This window comes from Carcharodon carcharias, chromosome 19, assembly GCF_017639515.1.
Source record: "Carcharodon carcharias isolate sCarCar2 chromosome 19, sCarCar2.pri, whole genome shotgun sequence".
Taxonomy (NCBI): Eukaryota; Metazoa; Chordata; class Chondrichthyes; order Lamniformes; family Lamnidae; genus Carcharodon; species Carcharodon carcharias.
In genome coordinates this window covers 60246184-60268014 of record NC_054485.1, presented here as the reverse complement: position 1 = coordinate 60268014, position 21831 = coordinate 60246184, and positions in this window count along the sequence as shown.

The window sequence follows — 21831 nt, the reverse complement described above, 5'->3', positions numbered from 1 at the left end:
TCTCAGAATAAGCGGCCATTTAGGACTGGGACAAGTTTCTTCACTTGTGGTTGTGAATTTTTGAGATTCTCAAGGGAGCTGTGGATGCACAGACGATGAATGTATTCATGGCTGGGACTGATAGATTTCAGGATGCAAAGGGAATCAAAGAATATGGGGTTCTTATTGACTGGTGGAACAGGAACAGGCTTGAGGGGCCATATGGCTGATCTCTGCTCCTATTTCGAATATTCTCATGCAACCTCTGCCTTTCATTTCCTCCCTTCCCACTTTCCAGGGTTCCAAACACACCTTCTGGGTGAAATTTCAATTTAGTGTACTGTATTGACTGCTCATGATGTGTTTTCCCCTGTATCGGGAGACCAAACATAGATTGGATCACCTTGTTAAACACTCTGTTCAGACCAATGGCATGACCCTTATCCCCATGATGTTCCAACCAACCATCCCTTCCGCCCAACAAAAAACCCTCAACGATTCTCCAACACACCCCCAACCACCTCGATAAATACCCACCCCTCTGTGATCCTCTCCCTGGCGATTCTCCCACCTCCCTCATAGTTTTCTGTCTCCTCACGATCTTCTGACATTCTCAATGTGGCCAAATCTTTCCCTCCCTCATTCTTCAGTGCCACGTTTCAAGTTCCCCACCCGCCCCCCCCACCTTGCTCCTTTGCTGGAGACCTTTCCTAATGGTCCTGGCTACAGTCTCCTACGCTGGTTTCCCCATCCAGCAGCCAGCCAGCCTCTCATAGCCAGACACTGGGCGGAAAACAAAAAAAAAAAACGATAACGAAGTCCTGCTATCAAATTCAGCAGAACCTCTGCATTATCAGCATTTCTGGTTTTCCCTGCCTTCAGATATGCTCCTGTTCCTTCTTCATCTCAACAGCAACAACTTGTATTTATATAATGCCTATAATGTAATAAATGTTCCAACGTGTCACTGGAACAGGAGCATTATGAAGCAAATGTTGACACCAAACCACATAAGGAGAGATTAGGACAGATGGTCAAAAGCTTAGTCAAAGAGGTTAAGACAGCAAAAACAGTCAGAGAGATTTAGGGAGCAAATTCCAGATTTGAGGGCCCTGACAGCTGAAGGCACAGCCACATGTAGCAGGAATCACACAGTGGGAATGTTCAAGAGACCCAAATTAGATGAACAGAGATATTTTGGAGAGTTGTGGGAGCGGAAGAGAGGGATGGGCAAGACCATGGAGGGTTTTTAAAACAAGGTTGAAAATTTTCAAATTGAGGTGTTGCTTAAACAGAAGTCAATGTAGGTCAGCGAGCACAATAATGATGAGCGGAAGGTACTTGCTATGAGTTAAAACATGGGCAGCAGAATTTTGGATGACCTCAAATTTATGGATGGTAGAATGTGCAAGACCAGCCAGGAGTGCACTGGAATAGGGAATTCTAGAGGGTTTCATCAATAGATGAGCTGACACAGGGGCAAAGTTGGGTAGAAATAGGCAGTCTTAGTGATGTCACAAATATGAAGTTGGAAGCTCTTCTCACAATCAAATATGACACCAAGGTTGTGAACAGTTTGGTTCAGTGTCAGTTGCCAGCAAGAGGTGTGTAGTCATTGGTTAGAGAAAAAAGTTAGTAGCGGGGACTGAATACAATAGCTTTAGTCTTCACAATGTTTCATTGGAGGAATTTTCTACTGTATTAGATGTTGGACAAACAACCTGATAATCTAGCAACAGTGGAGGAGTTGAAAGAGGTGGTGGTGAGATAGTGCTGGATGTCGGCAGTGTACATGTGGGAATAATTTGAATGTCATTGGTGAGTGCAGTATGCAGTTGAGAAGAAGGAGGACCAAGGATAAATCCTTGGGCAACAGCAGAGGCAGCAGTGTGGGAACAGGAAGAGAAGCCATTGCAAATGATTCTTTGGCTATGATTCTCTGGTGCGGACCCACCCAGTGGGAAAATGGTAGAGAGGGATTAGAGAACGATGGTGTGATAAGTGTCAAAGGCTGCAGATAGGTCGAGAAGAACAAGGAGGGAAAGTTTACTTTTGTCACAACCACATTGAGTGTCATTTGTGACTTTGATAAGAGCTGTTTCAGTACTGTTGCAGGGACGGAAACCTGTTTGGATGGATTCAAACAGTGTGTTCGGGAAAAGATAGGTACAGATTTGGAAGGCATCAACATATTCAAGGACTTTCGAAAAGAAAGGGAAGTTAGAGATGGGCTGTAATTTGCAAGGACGGCAAGATCAAGAGTTGGTTATTTGAGGGGAGCGTGATGACAGCAGATTTAGAAGGAGCGAGGGATAATAGCTGAAGAGAGAAAGAGAGAGCCATTAACAATATCCTCATAAATATTGGAATTTGTGTCTCATTGCTCACCCCTAACAGTTTGTACTATACCTTTTCCAGAAACTCATATATTGTCTTAAATTTCCCTTTTTGCATGGCGTTTTCCTGTTTGCTTCCTGTGGTAGCTGTACCAGAGAGGATGGGGCCCACTGCGAGGTTGCATAGGTCCACTCTAATGTTCTCTCTGGCCCTCAGGAAGTGCTGCAGCCTCTTTCTGCTGGATTTACACTGCATGCAGCTGAGATAAGGATCTGAAAGTCACTGTTCCATAGAGTAACATTCATCAGAACCACCAATAAGGTAATTCCTTTTACCATCCACTAGTCTTTGTGCAGAGTCTCACAGAGAAGGGGAAGGTGCTATTGCCCTATCACTCTTCATAATGGTGTCATACAGTTTCCGTTATCATAGGCTGGGCAATGAAATGGTTAATATGTTGGATGCTGGACACTTACTGCACTGTGTGTGCACTGTTTCAAAGAAGGTTCTGTTGTATTTCCTTACATATCTTGTCTCAGTTATGACTTGCTGGTTACTATGCTGATGAATCTACAAGGGACACACATAATATTCTCTGCTCACAGATGGATGGTGATCATTGCAGATTTTGATGTTAATAGCACATTGCTACTGCTCCCCCATCAGGTATATGCCTACATGAAGTTTGGGTACCAAATACCAAACCATCTATTTCTGTCAGCTTGTTCCAGAAATGCGCTGGATGAGCAGAAAAATTATAAACATGCTCTGCTCCATTAAGTGTGTTCGTTTCCAGTGTTCTCTCCTGAAAGTTCAGACTCTTGCAGTGTACAGGTTCTACAGGGAGACATTACTTCACTCAATGTCTGTCTTCAGGTATAAACCAAGACACAAACAGTCAGCTATTCAAATGTGGAAGGTGTCACTGTTGAGCCCAATCCTCTCCTCATCTGATCTTCACACACATGCTTTTCCTAGAAGGGGGTCATTAGATATTACTCTAGAGCAGGCATGCTGAATGATTATCTCCTTTCTAGCCTGGGGCACTAAGGCCAACATAATAGCCACAACTCCTGACCCCAGGGTGAGATCAGCAGATTGCAGATCCAATTTGGGGCAGCAGCACATTTATCCTCTGACCCATTGAGAGGCTTTGTTCTGTTACATCTGTAACACATTAGGTTTCTCTTTCATTTCAGGGATACTGATTGACAGTAGGCTGAGAACAGGGAGTGTTTGCTTGGAGTTAGGCATTTACAAGTTCATGCTTGTGATCTTGCTGTCATGGAGTAAGCTCTTCATTCCAGTTATAATCTGAAAAATGTTGGACGTGGTTGAGTATCTGATGACTGGCAGTGTAATGGTAGATGAAAGAAAACAGGGCAGAAAACAGCTCAATCCAGTCCTCAACTGATGCTCACATACAAGATCTTTGATAGTGATCAGGAACAGGAACCCCATTTGGTTACATTCCTCTAATCCTACCTGCATTGTCAGATTTAGCACTGGCAGCATTTCAATGGTATTTGAGTGAGGTGATTCTGAAAATTCCACCCCATATAGTCATCTACTATTTCATGCAATGACTGATTTTCAATCTTTGGTGTCTCAGGGGTGGCTGCACATTACAGCAAACAGAATGAGGGGAGTGAGGTGTCTCGCTGAACTTCCAACAAGTGTTTAAATTGTACAATTAGATAAATTTCAACATGCTAAAAGCATCAGGAAATGTAGGGCAAATTTAATATGGCCCTAGCGAGGCAGGGGATGAGCTGTAGAATTGGGTGGGAACCCCAAGGCTTGTTGTCAGGCTGTGTTCTACCTTTTGCAGGAAATCTCCAAGGCTGCATTAACTCTACTCCGTGGCAGGAAACCAATTGTGTTCAACGTGTAGGTAATTAACTGTCATTTAAATGCTGCTGAATATGATTTAGTGCAGCGTCCAGAATTAAACAAGCAGCACACGGGGATCACAGACTGTCAGAACCCCGATCACTTAAAGCTGGTAGCGCCGAGCTGAAACTTCAGGTTCATCTGTGGAAATAGGACATACTATGGCTGGCTTCAGTTGTCTTTCACATTGGTGGAAGAAAGGGGAGAGGAGGTCATTGCCACAATGAGGCAGGAGGCATTTAAGAGGTGGGCAAGAGCCTGTTGTACTCAAAGGAGCTGAGAAACAAATTGGGATTCTGGCCTCTCAGCAGGATACGCAGTGGGTTATTGTTACTGGGTCAAACGGGGAATGACAAGAGCAGTGTTCCTCACTGCCTCCAGGGGCAATGCACAAGAAAAGGAGAGACCAAGGGCCATGGGACTCATCCACTGGGTGGACTCCCCTGTGGAGAAGGAGAGGCGCAGAGGGAAGGAGAACCAAGCTCTGGAGGCACCGGTGTAGCCACAGCAGCAGAAGCCTCTGGCTGGGAAAGCCACAGTGAATTGCAGAATGGACTGGCAGTAGAATGCCAGGCCAACCGTGAGCCAGAGTCTTTGGACTTGCCTAAAATATCTATATTTGTCAACGCAACAGTGTCAATGAAGACTGTGGCAGTCAAGGGAAGCTGCCACAGACCTGTGCGCCATGCTGCAGGATGAGCTGCAACCCATAAAACTCAGCGAGCACCCACTGCCTCTGCACTGAAATTTTACTATTCAAGCTCTTTCCGGGAATTCACTGGAGACATGTGTGTGGTCTTCCAGGCATTAGTTCACATCTGCATTAAATCACAGAATCACAGTGCAGAAGAGGCCCTTCAGCCCATCGAGTCTGCACCAACACGTGAGAAACTCCTAACCTACCTACCTAATCCTATTTACCAGCACTTGGCCCATAGCCTTGAATGGTACGATGTGCCAAGTGCTCATCCAGGTACTTTTTAAAGGATGTGAGGCAACCTGCCTCTACCACCCTCCCAGGCAGCGCATTCCAGACTGTCACCAACCTCTGGGTAAAAAAGTTTTTCCTCACATCCCCCTAAACCTCCTGCCCCTCACCTTGAATTTATGTCCCCTTGTGACTGACCCTTCAACTAAAGGGAACAGCTGCTCCCTATCCACCCTGTCCACGCCCCTCATAATCTTGTACACCTCAATCAGGTCGGCTCTCAGTCTTCTCTGCTCCAACAAAGCAACCTAAGTCTATCTAACCTTTCTTCATAACTTAAATGTTTCTTCCCAGGCAACATCCTGGTGAATCTCCTCTGCATCCCCTCCAATGCAATCACATCCTTCCTATAATGTGGCGACCAGAACTGCACACAATACTCCAGCTGTGGCCTCACCCAAGGTTCTATACAAAACCAACATGGCCTCCCTACTTTTGTAATCTATGCTTCGATTGATAAAGGCAAGTGCCCCATATGCCTTTTTTACCACCCCACTAACATGCCCATCCGCCTTCAGAGATCTATGGAAACACACGCCAAGGTCCCTTTGTTCCTTAGAACTTCCTAGTGCCATGCTATTCACTGAATACTTCCTTGTCAAATTACTCCTTCCAAAGTGCATCACCTCACACTTTTCAGGGTTAAATTCCATCTGCCACTTATTTGCCCATTTGACCATCCCATCTATATCTTCCTGTAGCCAAAGACACTCAACCTCACTGTTAACAACCCGGCCAATCTTTGTGTCATCCGCAAACTTACTAATCCTACTCCCCACATTGTCATAAAAACAAAAATAAAAACAAAAAAACTGCGGATGCTGGAAATCCAAAACAAAAACAGAATTACCTGGAAAAACTCAGCAGGTCTGGCAGCATCGGCGGAGAAGAAAAGAGTTGACGTTTTGAGTCCTCATGACCCTTCGACAGAACTTGAGTGAGTCCAAGAAAGGGGTGAAATATAAGCTGGTTTAAGGTGTGTTGGCGGGGGGTGTTTGGGTGGGGGGAGAGAGAGAGAAGTGGAGGGGGTTGGTGTGGTTGTAGGGACAAACAAACAGTAATAGAAGCAGATCATCAAAAGATGTCACAAACAACAGAACAAAAGAACACATAGGTGTTAAAGTTGGTGATATTATCTAAACAAATGTGCTAATTAAGAATGGATCATAGGGCACTCAGGGTATAGCTCTAGTGGGGGTGGGGGGAGCATAAAAGATTTAAGAATATTTAAAAATAATGGAAATAGGTTGGAAAAGAAAAATCTATATAATTTATTGGAAAAAACAAAAGGAAGGGGGAAACAGAAAGGGGGTGGGGATGGAGGAGGGAGCTTAAGACCTAAAGTTGTTGAATTCAATATTCAGTCCGGAAGGCTGTAAAGTGCCTAGTCGGAAGATGAGGTGTTGTTCCTCCAGTTTGCGTTGGGCTTCACTGGAACAATGCAGCAAGCCAAGGACAGACATGTGGGCAAGAGAGCAGGGTGGAGTGTTAAAATGGCAAGCGACAGGGAGGTTTGGGTCATTCTTGCGGACAGACTGCAGGTGTTCTGCAAAGCGGTCGCCCAGTTTACGTTTGGTCTCTCCAATGTAGAGGAGACCACATTGGGAGCAACGAATGCAGTAGACTAAGTTGGGGGAAATGCAAGTGAAATGCATTGGACGGTGAGGAGAGAGGAAGTGAAGGGGCAGGTGTTGCATCTTTTGCGTGGGCATGGGGTGGTGCCATAGGAGGGGGTTGAGGAGTAGGGGGTGATGGAGGAGTGGACTAGGATGTCCCGGAGGGAACGATCCCTACGGAATGCCGATAGGGGGGGTGAAGGGAAGATGTGTTTGGTGGTGGCATCATGCTGGAGTTGGCGGAAATGGCGGAGGATGATCCTTTGAATGCGGAGGCTGGTGGGGTGATAAGTGAGGACAAGGGGGACCCTATCATGTTTCTGGGAGGGAGGAGAAGGCGTGAGGGCGGCTGCACGGGAGATGGGCCAGACATGGTTGAGGGCCCTGTCAACGACCGAGGGTGGAAAACCTCGGTTAAGGAAGAAGGAGGACATGTCAGAGGAACTGTTTTTGAAGGTAGCATCATCGGAACAGATGCGACGGAGGCGAAGGAACTGAGAGAATGGGATGGAGTCCTTACAGGAAGTGGGGTGTGAGGAGCTGTAGTCGAGGTAGCTGTGGGAGTCGGTAGGTTTGTAATGGATATTGGTGGACAGTCTATCACCAGAGATTGAGACAGAGAGGTCAAGGAAGGGAAGGGAAGTGTCAGAGATGGACCACGTGAAAATGATGGAGGGGTGGAGATTGGAAGCAAAATTAATACATTTTTCCAAGTCCCGACGAGAGCATGAAGCAGCACCGAAGTAATCATCGATGTACCAGAGGAAGAGTTGTGGAAGGGGGCCGGAGTAGGACTGGAACAAGGAATGTTCCACATACCCCATAAAGAGACAGGCATAGCTGGGGCCCACATTGTCATCTATGTCGTTTACATAAATGACAAATAATAGGGGACCGAGCACAGATCCCTGTGATATGCCACTGGACATTGGCTTCCAGTCACTAAAGCATCCTTCTGTCATCACCCTCAGCCTCCTACAACTAAGCCAATTTTGAATCCACCTTATCAAATTACCCTGTATCCCGTGTGCATTTGCCTTCTTTATAAGTCTCCCATGTGGGACCTTGTCAAAGGCTTTGCTGAAATCCATATAAACCACATCAACTGCACTACCCTCATCTACACACCTGGTCACCTCCTCAAAAAAGTCAATCAAATTTGTTAGGCATGACCTCCCTCTGACAAAGCCATACTGACTATCCCTGATCAAACCTTGCCTCTACAGTGGAGCTATCTACTCTCCTTCAGAAATTTCTCCAATAGTTTCCCCACCACTGACGTGAGACTCACTGGCCTATAGTTCCCTGGCTTCTCTCTACAACCCTTCTTAAATAGCTGAATTACATTAGCTGTTCTCCAGTCCTTTGGCACCTCCCCCATAGCCAGAGAGGAATTAAAATTTTGGGTCAGAGCCCCTGCGAGCTCCTCCCTTGCCTCCCTCAGTAGTCTGGGACACACATCATCCGGACCTGGAGATTTGTCCACTTTTAAGCCCGTCAACACCTCCAATACCTTGTCACACCCTTTATCAATTTGCTTAAGAATCTCGCAGTCTCCCTCCCCGAGTTCGATACCTTCATCCTCATTCTCTTGGGTGAAGACGGACGTGAAGTATTCATTCAACACTCTCGCAATGTCCTCTGGCTCCACCCATAGATTGCCCCCTTGGTCCCTTATGGGCCCTACTCTTTCCCTGGTTATCCTCTTCCCATTGATATACTTACAGAATATCTTGGGATTTTCACTACTTTTATCAGACAGAGCTTTCTCATATCCCCTCTTTGCTCTCCTAATTGCTTTCTTAAGCTCCACCCTGCATTTTCTGTACTCCATTAATGCCTCTGCTGATTTGCTTCCCTTGTACCTGCTAAAAGCCTCTTTTCCTTCTCATCGTAGCTTGAATATCTCTGGTCATCCGTGGTTCTCTGGGCTTGTTACTCCTTCCTATCACCCTAGAGGGAACATGTTGAGCCTGTAACCTCCCCATTCCCCACTGCTCCTCTGTAGATTTCCCCACAAGTAGTTGTTCCCATCCTACCTTGGCCAGATCCTGCCTTATTTTACTAAAATCCACTCTCCCCCAGTCCAAAACACTTTTTTGCAACTTGTTGATTTCTTTGTCCATAACAAACTTAAACTGTACCATGTTGTGGTTGCTATCACTAAAATGCTCCCCTACCACCAGCTCAGCCACTTGTCTAGCTTCATTCCCCAGAATTAGGAATGTACCGTCCCTTGCTGGTCCCTCTACATATTGACCTGAAAAGTTCTCCTGTACACATTTCAAGAAATCCACTCCATCCAAGCCCTTAACACTATGTCTATCCCAATTAATGTTGGGAACATTGAAATCACCTAATACAATTACCCTATTGTTATTGTTTTTACACACCTCCACAAATTGTGCACATATTTGCTCCTCAATTTCCTGCTGACTATCTGGGGGTCTATAATAAACACCTAATAATGTGGTGGCCCCTTTTTTACTCCTAAACTCTACCCACAAAGCTTCATTTGATGCCCCCTCCAAGATATCATCTCTCCTTACTGCAGTAACGGACTCCTTAACTAATAATGCAACGCCTCCTCCTCTTTTACCCCCTCCCGTCTCCCCTGAAGATTCTATATCCCGGAATGTTGAGCTGCCAATCCTGCCCTTCCCTCAACTACGTCTCAGTGATGGCTACTATATCACAATTCCACATGTCAATTCTCACCTGTATCTCATATTTTTTACCTGTAATACTCCTGGCATTAAAGTAGAGGCCATCTAGCCTTGCCTTACTCCCTTGAAGCTTATTGCAGCTGTACTCCCTCTGACTTGATTGTTTTACTGAGGTAACAAATATGTTTTTTAAGAGGGCTGCAGAATTTGTGAACTTACGGACCAACCCTGACAGACAGGCAGAGGGGTTATCAGCTTCGGGGTCATTGCAGAGTTTCCACATCTCCAAGGCAGAATTGACTGCATGCACGTAGCCATCAAGACTCCCAGCCAGTTACCTTAATAAACAGGAAAGAGTTCTACTCAACCAACTAGTATGTGACTGCCGAAAGTTCATCCTGCGGGTGTGTGCCTGGTACCTGGGAGCAATCATGATGCCAATATACTTTGACAGGTGACACAGTTGTTCCACTCATGCCTTCAGGGATAGATCCTTGGGACAAGGGCTACCCAACCCTAGGGTACCCACTTAAGATATGGCTGCTGACACTGGTGAGGAACCCTCACTCTGCAGCAAAGGAATGTTACAATGTCTGCCATGAGTCGCCTTGAGCCATGATCAAGCAGGTCAATGGCCTCTTAAAGATGAGATTCTGTTTCTTAGACTGATCTTGTGGAGTGCTGCAGTATGTCCCAGCCAGGGTTACCCATAGCATCATTGTTTGCTATGCTTAACACAACCTCACACTACTGACAGGGGTGGCCTTGCATCAGGAGGACATAAATGAGTGTCACTTCTCATCCGATGTGGAGCATGCAGGACAGGACGTTAAGCCCCCTGCACAAGAAACAAAGCCTCCGAGTCACACACCACCTGGAAATATATCGCCGTTCCTTCACTGTCATTGGGTCAAAATCCTGGAACTCCTTCTCAAAGAGCACTGTGGATGTACCTACACCACATGGACTGCAGCAGTTTAAGAAGGCAGCTCACTACCACCTTCTCAAGGGCAATTAAGTGATGGGCAATAAATGCTAGCCTAGCCAATGACGCCCACATCCCATGAACGAATTGTTGGGAAATAGCAATAGTTTAAGTAAGTTATATTCATACTTGTAGGTGTTAGGAATGAGTTTTAGCTTTAGTTTTTAAGTTTGATTTGTATTTCTGCATGTCTGTGTAAACAAAAGGTCAAGTTGAGTTTTAGTTTCACTTTAAAAGGTGCTTGCATTTCTAATAAAAGCTTTATGACTATTGCAGCTAAGTTAAACATACAAGGGCTGTTGTCCAGCAACAGGGGTCCAGAGAGGCAGGTCCCTCCCACAGACACACACACACAAGAAAGTAGAAATAGCAATTTTGAGGTCAATTTTAAAGGCAGCTGCCAGGCAGAAGCAATCTAGAAAGGGCAGATAGCCAGTTCCGAGCTAAAGTTGGTTGAAAGTAGCTGTCAGGGAGAGACTGGAGCAAAGGGGCAGATAGCCAGTCCCAAGCTAAAGAAGAAAGTCCCCAAGAATTCAGGGAAGTGGAACAGGAGAAAGTCCCAAGCAGATCTTCTAATAAAAGGAAGGACAGGAGCCTGGATATAGTATTGTTAAGTGAAGTTAAGAGTGAGGGGAGAGAAAGCTCGAAGCTTCAAGCTTAAAGCTTCAAGTTACAGGAAGCAAAGTTAAAGTGATATAAAGGCTTGTGAGAAGTCAGAAAGTCCAAAGAAGCAAAGAAGCTATGAGCATGTAAAGCAGTGGTATACTATTGACAACTGAGTTAGTAAGAGAGAATTTCTTTTTATTCATTCACAGGATGTGGGCTTCGTTGCTTGGGCCAGCATTTATTGTCCATCCCTAGTTGGCCTTGAGAAGGTGGTGGTGAGCTACATTTTTGAACCGCTGCAGTCCATGTCATATAGGTACAGCCACAGTGCTGTTAGGGAGGGAGCTCCAGGATTTGACCCAGTGACAGTGAAGGAACGGTGATATATTTCCAAGTCAGGATGGTGAGTGACTTGGAGGACAACTTCCAGGTGGCGGTGTTCCCATCTATCTGCTGCCATTGGTCCTTCATGATGGTAGTGGACGTGAGTTTGGAAGGTGCTGTCGACGGAGCCTTGGTGAGTTTCCTGCAATGCATCTTATAGTTGGTACACACTGCTGCCACTGTACGTCAGTGGTGGAGGGAGTAAATGTTTGTGGATGTGGTGCCAATCAAGTGAGCTACTTTGTCCTGGATGGCATCAAGCTTCTTGAGTGTTGTGGGAGCTGCACTCACCCAGGCAAGTGGGGTGTATTCCATCACACTCCTGACTTGTGCCTTATAGATGGTGGGCAGGCTTTGGTGAATCAGGAGGTGAGTTACTTGTCACACGATTCCTAGCCTCTGACCTGCTCTTGTAGCCACAGTATTTGTATGGCTAGTCTAGTTCAGTTCCTGGTCAATGGTAACCCCCAGGATGTTGCTAGTGGGGGATTTAGTGATGGTAATGCCATTGAACATCAAAGGGTGATGGTTGGATTCTCTCTTGTTGGAGATGATCACAGCCTGGCACTTATGTGATGCAAATGTTACTTGCCACTCGTTAGCCCAAGCCTGGATATCGTCCAGATCTTGCTGCATTTGGACATGGACTGCTTCAGTATCTGAGGAGTCGCACATGGTGCTGAACATTGTGCAATCATCAGCGAACATCCCCACTTCTGAGTTTATGATGGGAGGAAGGTCATTGATGAAGCAGCTGAAGATGGTTGAACAGAGGACATTACCCTGAGGAACTCCTGCAGTGTTGTCCTGGAGCTGAGATGACTGACCACCAACAACCACAACCATCTTCCTTTGTGCTAGGTATGACTCCAACCAGTGGAGAGTTTTCCCCCTGAATCCCATTGACTCCATTTTGCTAGGGCTTCTTGATGCCACACTCGGTCAAGTGCTGCCTTGAGGTCAAGGGTAGTCACTCTCATCTCACCTTGAGAGCTCAGCTCTTTTGAACCAAGGCCGTAATGAGGTCAGGAGCTGAGTGGCCATGGCAGAATCCAAACTGAGCAGGTTATTGCTAAGCAAATGCCGCTTAATAGCACTGTTGATGAGCCCTTCCATTACTTTACTGATGATCAAGAATAGACTGATGGGACGGTAATTGGCCGGGTTGGATTTGTCCTGTTTTTTGTGTACAGGACATACCTGGGCAATTTTCCACATAGCCAGTCAAAGCCAGTGTTGTAGCTATATTGGAATAGCATGGCTAGGGGCGCAGCAAGTTCTGGAGCACAAGTCTTCAGTACTATTGCTGGAATATTATCAGGGCCCACAGCCTTTGCAGTATCCAGTACCTTTAGCCGTTTCTTGAAATCATATGGAGTGAATCAAATTTGCTGAAGACTGACATCTGTGATGCTGGGACCTCTGAAGGAGGCCGAGATGGCTCGGCACTTCTGGCTGAAGATTGTAGCAAATGCTTCAGCCTTATCTTTGGCACTGATGTGCTGAGCTCCACCATCATTGAGGATGGGGATATTTGTGGGGCCTCCTCTTCCGGTGAATGGTTTAATTGTCCACCACCATTCACAACTGAAAGTGGCAGACTGCAGAGCTTAGAGCTGATCCGTTGGTTGTGGGATTGCTTTGATCTGTCTAACTCTTGCTGTCTATGCTGTTTGGCACGCAAGTAATCATGTGTTATAGCTTCACCAGGCTGACACCTCATTTTTAGGTATGTCTGGTGCTGCACCTGGCATGCCCTCCTGCAGTCTTCATTGAACCAGGGTTGATCCCCAGGCTTGATGGTAATGGTAGAGTGGGGGGTTATGCCGGGCCATGAGGTTACAGATTGTGTTTGAGTACAATTCTGCTGCTGCTGATGGCCCACAGCGTCTCATGGATGCCCAGCCTTGAGTTGTTGGATCTGTTCAAAATCTATCCTATTTTGCATGGTCGTAGTGCCACACAACACGGTGGAGGGTATCCTCAATGTGAAGGTGAGGCTTCGGCTCCACAATGACTGTGCGGTGGTTACTCCTACACTCTGCACCTTTGCCATCCTCAGTGCTTCCTCCAAGTGGTATCCAATATGGAGGAGCACTGCTTCATCAGCTGAGGGAGGGTGGTATGTGATAATCACCCTGGGATCAGGCTTATCCAGGGGTAACCAAAGCTGGGATCACAACAGAATTCAAATAATTCCATAATTGCAGTTTTCTGCCAGCCTACAAAGATTGTTGATGAACAAATCCATGGTTTCACCTAGTCTTTGCTTTCTTTTATTAAATTTAACCCTATTTTTAAATTCTGACGGATGCTGAAATAAAAGTCAAAAGCTTGCAGGACTTCTTCAAAAAGAAGTTGAAGTCTTATCAACATCCTGCCTTGCTATCATGAGTGATAGGTCCTGCTTCGTAAAGTAGTGCACTGACCTGGCCTTTTTGATCTTGTTGAAGCAGCTCTGTACCTGGTGAGCCTTCTTCTCCAGTTGGCCTAGTTCTGGGCCTACTGCAAGCCTTCTGCACTCTGAAATCGTTCTGGGAATGTTAGTGGAATTTTTCCTGTTTCTGTACTGCTGCTTACTGCTTCAGGCCTGTGCTCACTGCTCTCTGGTACTGAGTTTGTGTCTCAGCTTGTATCTGCTGCTCCCGCAATGTTCCGATGTCTTGGTGAGTCTTGAATTTATTTTTTCTTTTTGTCTTTCCTTTGAGGAGCTCTTTCCTTATGCCTATCCTGTATCTTTTTAGGATTGGTGGGGTCTTTTACTCGCTGCCATCATGTTTCATTGTGTGGTTGGGGTCTCAATGGGAGTTTTGGGGATTGTATATTCCCCCAAAGTATTCTGCTCGTGCTTGTAGTTTCTCAAGACCATTGTTCTTTATTTACAACAAGTATTTATACATTTGGACCCCTACACGAGGTTGGAGCTTCTCCTCCTTCCAGATCTCTCTTACTTCTCAGTCATGAGAAGGCCAGAGGTAGGAACACCACAAGGCCTCCACTGTATCTTCTCTCCTAATGTTTAATGTTCACACTGGATAGAAAAATATTGAAATAGCACAAACAATAGATGCAAACGTAGGGTGCAAAAACAGACATACTACACACACTGGCACAATATACAACCACAGTGCCTCTGGGTATTTACAGAGACAAGCGACTCCAACACTGGCACATCATCCTCTTCCAACACCTCTCCATTGTCATCCACCTTGGTGGGACAGCTCTCATCTGGTTCTTACCTAACTAATTATAGCCAGAGAAACACTTGCAATGTCTGCTCTTCCCAGTCAGCTTTATATCTGATGTCCCCCAAGGATATATCCTTCACCTCCTACTATTTCTCATCCATATACTGCTCTGTAGTGACATCATCTGAAAACAATGCATCAATTTTTGCCGGTATGCGCTCAACAGCCAACCCCACCTTACCATCACCTCGCTTAATTCCTCTGCTGTTGCTAAATTTTCAGATTCCTTACGCAAGATCCTGTATTGGATGAGCAGAAATTTCCTCAGTGTTACTGTCTTCACCCTCCACTACAAACACTGCCCCTTAGCTACTGATTCTATCACACTCCCTGGCAACTGACTGAGACTGTTCACAACCTTGGTGTCATTTTTGACCCCATGAGTTCCCAACTATATATTCACATCATCACTCACACCACCTACATCCACCTTAGTAATATCACTCGACTCCATCCGTGCCTTAGCTCAACTGCTACTGAAATCCTCATTCATGCCTTTGTTGCCTCGATATCTGACTATTCCAATGCACTCCTGGCTAGCCTCTCAGGTTCAAACTCCTAAAATTAGAGATCACTCTGCTGCCTGAATCCTAGCTTGCACAAGTCCTGTTTACCAAATCTCCCTTCTGCTTACTGATTTACACGGGTTTCTGGTTAATGCCTCGATTTTAAAATTCTCATCTGCTTTTAAATTCTTGCATGGTCTTGTTCTTCCCTATCTCAGTTATCCCCTTCAACCTCACAACCCTCGGAGATATCTGCCTCTTGAGCATCCCCCAATTTTAATTGCTCCACCATTGATCGCTGTAACTTCAGCTGCCTGGGCCCTAAGCTCTGGAATTCCCTCCCTAAACACTCTGCCTCTCTACCTTTCTTTGCTCGTTTAAGATGTTCCTAAAAGGCTACCCGTTTGACTAAAGTCATCTGTCTTGACATCTTCCTACATGGTTCATAGTCATATTTAACTTCATAACACTCCTATGTGGTGCTGGGGAACATTTTACTATGTTAAAGGTGCTATATAAATATATGTTGTTGTTGACTGCAACATTGGTATCAGGTACAAATACTAAGACTGGGTAAAAACATGCTAGCACATATCTAGCACTGGCATTAAGTAAAAACCAGGGCATTGGATGAAAATATACTGCCACTGAGTTGCAAGCTATGCCACCCATGACTTAATGAGAACCAACATGAAAAGTAATTAACTGAAAAGTACAAAGGGCTGTAATCAGTAAATCCATCACTGTAGGTGTAGGGCTGGTTCTCCTTTCTAGTTCTAGTTCTTTCGATTCTAATTTCGCTGATTAAGTGCATCCATAAATTTGAAGATGACAATGTGAAATCTGATAACATTTCGTAAATCAGTGTGCAATTCAGGAATAAAAATCCTGGCAGACAAACCCACTGCCTCACATTTCACTCCTCCTGTGAAATTTGAGATACAGTTGAATTCAATAAACTGATTTTAAAAATTCATCAGCTGCCTTAAAGAGGAATTGTATTTCTTGAACAGCCACACACTTCTCAACCTCATTAATGAGGATCTCTCTGCTAGCCTTTGAATTCTGCAAGTCTAACTTTTGACCTTTGCCCCCTTTCAGACAAACAGGGGGATTACCTCAAATCTATCTCACTATGCAGAACAATCTACATAAGTAGATATTCAAGAGGTGTGCACTTGTGAGCAGCTCGGTCTTAAATTAATGAAAACAAGTGTGCTTTTTGTTCATATCTTTCCCAAGCAGGGAGGAAGCAATGTTTGTTTGGGACATATGAGGATGAGGAATGAAACAATCCCTGCCATCCTATCTCAGTGACTGTCTTTAACCCTTACACTACACCTGATCAGGTTCCTTGCTGTTAGCAAATACATACTGAATCCTTCCCAGTTTTTGCATTAGAGGATGGGCTGACTTGTGATATAACTGTCTCAAATTTCTGATTAAAGGCTATCAATAGTTTGAAAATCCTACCCTTGGATACCAGTTCAACTAATAAAAAAACATTTTATAAAGCAGATAAAATTACTTTGACTCCTAACAGCAGAGTAGCAACAGATCAGAGGCATGTGCAAGATTAGTGAAATGATTCAAACGAGCAAACAGGGTACAAAACAGGTAAAAAGAGAAAAAGTACATTTGAAATGCGAGATTAAGAAGCAGGAAGGCTAAGGAACAGATTTAGCAAAGGAATCAGTGGTTGCCGGGGAGTGGTGTGAGAGTAATCAGAGTACACAATGGGAGATGACAGGAAGCATGGAGTTAGAGTAATCAAAGTACACAATGAAAGATTGATAGGGAGTGCTGTGAGAGTAATCAAAGTACATGATGAGAGATTGACAGGGAGTATGGAGTGAGGGCAATCGGAGTACACAATGGGAGATTGACAGGGAGTGGTGTGAAAGTAATCAGAGTACACAATGAAAGATTGATAGGGAGTGGTGTGAGAGTAAAGTATATGATGAGAGATTGACAGGGAGTATGGAGTGAGGGCAATTGGAGTACACAAGGGAGATTGACAGGGAGTGGTGTGAAAGTAATCAGAGTACACAATGAAAGATTGATAGGGAGTTCTATGAGAGTAATCAAAGTACGTGATGAGAGATTGACAGGGAGTGAAGTGAGGGTAATCAGAGTACATGCTGGGAAATTGATAGGGAGTGGTGTGAAAGTAATCAGAGTACACAAGTAAAGATTGATAGGGAGTGGTGTGAGAGTAATCAAAGTACATTATGGGAGATTGACAGGGAGTGAAATGAGGATAATCAGAATACATAGATGGCTAAGTAAACAGATCATGCAGTGTGCAGTCCAAACTTTACTCTCCATATAAGCTTTCTACAAAACCAGTATTTGTTTTTAATGAAACATTGATCCTGGTCTTCTGGAGTGCCAGTAATCGAAATAAAAAAACATCCTTGGTGTCTGGGAAGTAGGTATAAGTGAATAACCCCCAGATATCATGGAATAGTTAAGCCTTTTGGAATTTTCTTTGTATTCAGAGCACATCCCTCATTTTATAGAAGAAGAAATCATGCTCCTTAATTATTTCTCACTGACAGGCAGCCACAAGTTGGGCTCTCCTTACTGTTTGCTGGTTCTAGCAATGCCAACACCATCGCCATGTAGCTCCACAGGAAATACTAGGGATGTCAGACTAGCCTGTGAGCTGCTTTGGATCCACATAATTAGTGCAATAGCTGATTGCCCAGGCTGAACTGTTGTTTCCAGCACATTGCTAAAATCATCATTTATAGCTCATCACTGACAACACACTCCTCCCATTGCCACTATCGCATAGTAAACCAGACAAATCGCAGCCTCAAACTCGTGTTCAATGTCAAGCTGAGCTTCTGATCCAATATCTCTCTGTCTCTTCCTCCATTTCTACCTTAGCCCATCTGTCACTGAATCCTTCTTCCATCCATTTGTCAGCTGAAGACTGATGTCCTGGCCAGCCTCCCATCCTTCATTCTCCATAAACTTCAGTTTTATCCAAAACTCTTCTGGCATTATTGTAATCTTTACAAAGTTCCCATTTTAAGAAGGATGTGACTGTTCTTGAGAGGGTGCAGAGGGGATTTACCAGAATGATTCCAGGGTTGGGGCATTTTAGTTACAAGGTTAGGTTGGAAAGGCTGGGCTTTTCTCCTTGGGGCAAAGGGCATTAAGGGGAGGTTTGCTGGAAGTGTACAAGATTGTAACAGCCTTAGTTAAGGCAGATCTGTAAGGGGAATGTGAGGATAAACCTTTTTTACACAGTGAGTGGTAATGACCTGGAACTTGCTGCCTACAATGACAGTGGAAGCACAAACAATCAACAATTTCAAAAGTAAATTAGATGGACACTTAAAGGAAATAAACTTGCAGGGCTACGGGGATAAAATAGGGAAGGGGGTTTGACTGGATTGCTCTGCAGGGAGCTGGCATGGACTTAATGGGCCAGATGGCCTCCTTCTGTGCTGAAAATGACTCTATGTCAACACTTACGCAATGGTGGTCAATAAATGGTTAACTTAGCTCTGCAGGACAGAGTCCATGATGAAAAGCTGCATTAAAAAACACATCTACATCATAATGCAGCATTTAATAGTAACATTTGAAGGTGTCAAAACATTTTACACTTACCTTTCAGAATGTTGCCAACTCCTCAGCAGGCTTCCCCCAGTGATCACAAGCTCTCAAAGAGGTGTGTTTTTTACAGGGCTTCCAAAACCCACACCAGGACAAGAAAATAGTGTAGGGAGGAAATACAACTTTCCTGTGGTCCTCAAAATGGGGACCCCGACCTCAGAAGAGGTGAGCGTGCATTTTGTACCCAAGGCCTTCCCAAGCCATGAAAAGGTCACATGAAAATGGTGTCAGGTCAAGAAGGCAAAGGAAAACTGTTTCTCCAAAAACAAAAAACCAAGTTCAGAGTTTTGTGACCTGATTCCCACCTCCATTGGGAGTCAAAAATGTGGCCCAAAGATTCACATTAGCAGTGTTTGATATTACATGGTATAATATATATATCAGCTGATTTATCTTTACACCACACAAATGTTTTGAGACACATTAATGAATCTTCAGGTGTCACACATGTACATTTCTGAACCAAACTTTATAAAAATATAATTAAGAAAAAGAAGCAACCATTCCCCTCTGCCTTTTTCCCTGTGAACTTACAAAGGAACTTTGCTGACAATAGGAAGTACTTTCTAATTGACCACAAGATTTACTTAAAGGCAAATAATCTCCATTTAAACTCAGGAAGTACATATTTACAGCAGTTTTAGGACTTTGTGGCTTTAAAAAGACAATTTAACCACAGTTCCAGCTGAGCAACAGAACACAGTATGTGAAGCTAGCTAAGAGGTTTGTTAGCAACTGAGCAAATATCCTCCATCTCCCTGATGTATTGGATTTAACTTTACACCTGTTATGTTCGGTATGGTGAGAAAGAAATTCTCCCTATGATAAAATTATTCAATAGCTTTGCCCTCAGGTGAAAATATCCAGTGTGTGATGATCCAGGCGGGTCTCCCTGCTCATCCACTGTAACCTTAACTTCAGTGGACAAACCACAAAACCCCGTGGGTGAGCACAAGAGCTCCTCCTGTGGAGTCACAATCCCCATGAATTTCACAAGGTGGACTCAGCTAATCACAGGCTTCAAGATGGTCTCAGTAATCTGATTTTTTTCATTGGCCAGGATGTGCTAGTGTACCTTGAGGAAGTGTTAAATCTCCACTTTGTATTGAAACACTGACCTAATGGCTCGGATGAGTGTTTTCACAACAGGCTTTACATCTTCCATACTGATGTCACAGTGAAATGCCTTTTCATCATAGTTGTCATCTCCCACATTCTCAGCTAAATGATAAAGCAAAGAAAGAGTTATCACAGTATGCTAAAATAGAGAAAGGAAAAAAAAGACTTGCATTTCCACAGTACCTTCCATGACCTCAGAACATCCAAGGCTCTTCATAGCCAAAGAAGCAATTAGTCACAAAACAATTAAAGGCTTTTAACATAAGACTCACTTCAAAAATAATTCCTGATCGAGTTCCCAACTTTCCCCTTCCTCCCCATAACAACTGTGTGAGCTTGGCCACTGAATATCAATAGACTTTTCCACCATGGAGAGGGCATTAGAGAGAGGTCTGCCTTTACCCAAAGTCCACAGCTTGTTTTAGTCAACAACAGCTAAATACCTGGAAGGGACACTCTCACACATCATGTTGACGGTTCTTTGGGCCTCATAGGGGAAGTAAATCACACTTGGTTCATGACAGCCTCAGACCCGTGCACCCAGGTTAAAGAGGCACCCCAACATGGCTTTTATGCCTTGAGATTTTCTCAAAGAGATATGGGAGGTGAAATTGGTCTCAGCCAGCCATGTGAAATGAGCTCATAGTGATTCGGCAGCTGATTTTTCACCACACCAGTTTGTTATTTTCTATTGACTTGGAAAATATTGCCAGGATTTTTAAGTTCAAACCAAGTAAAAGCAACAGGGAGTCTACGAAATGAGTTACAAAGAGTCCCAAACCTATGGTTCTGTGAATTTCAGTGGAAAGAAGATCAGGTGCACTGAGAAATGGGCAGCCGATTTGCTGCGAGTCCGTTTTGTGCTGCTGGCTTAGAACAATTTCACCACCATTGTCTTATAGTGAAATCAGTACAGTTTGACTTCAGTGTTCATGGAGAAAAGTTGGTGGACTTCCGGCCTCAGGTAACTTTCCAGTGACCAGGAATGTAGGGTGCTTGAGTGTGAATATACCTTAAATAAGAGCAGGATTTGAGCTGAATGTGATGTTCTCCATACAAAATAATTGGCTAATATTCACTGTCTAGGCTAACCCTTGATGAATGGCCATTCGAGTGACAATTAATATCCAGGGTGCGCAGAACTCATCAAGACCCAAGATGAAGCAAATAAGGAGCTCTCCCCATAAAGCGTGAGGATCCTGAGCAGCAATCCAAACATGATACTACTCAGAATCAAGGCTAAAGGAATAACCCTCCCATTTCCCCAACAACTTTTAAAACCATGGCAGCCTTCTCCTGAACCACCCTTTAGTTGTGGTTCTGTTGATTTGTCCTTTAACTGCCAAATAATTGCAAGGTGAATTGAGTCACCATTGGATCCCAAAAAATGGTTCAGGGACTCAAATAAGTACCTGTAAAAGAGCACAAAAGTGAATGGGGAAAGGGCAGGAAGATGTGATTAAAGTTGGTAGCTCCAGTAAGAGCATCAATTGGAAAAATGGACTGAGTGGGCTTTTTTACACTGCAATTTCAATGATTCTATCAAGGATTACACTGTGAAATGGAGACTTAGCATTTCAGGTAGTCAATGTTGCAGCAAACACTCCCAGGCCAGGTACAGCGTGGCCAGCTGCAGAATAAAGATGTCTCTTCAATGCCCCAATGAAATCCCTTAGCTTCACTCTCAAAAAAACCTTCTCTACATGTTCATTCAGTGGGACAGTTCAGTGTGATAAGTCCCATAATACCTGTGGCCCAATGGAACAGGCGAGTGTCAACGCTGCTTGGAGCTGGTCCATGAACTGTGCATGAAGCTAATTAGGGCTGTAAAAACTGTTTAAATGAAAGGACCTGGGTGGCCTAACCTCCAA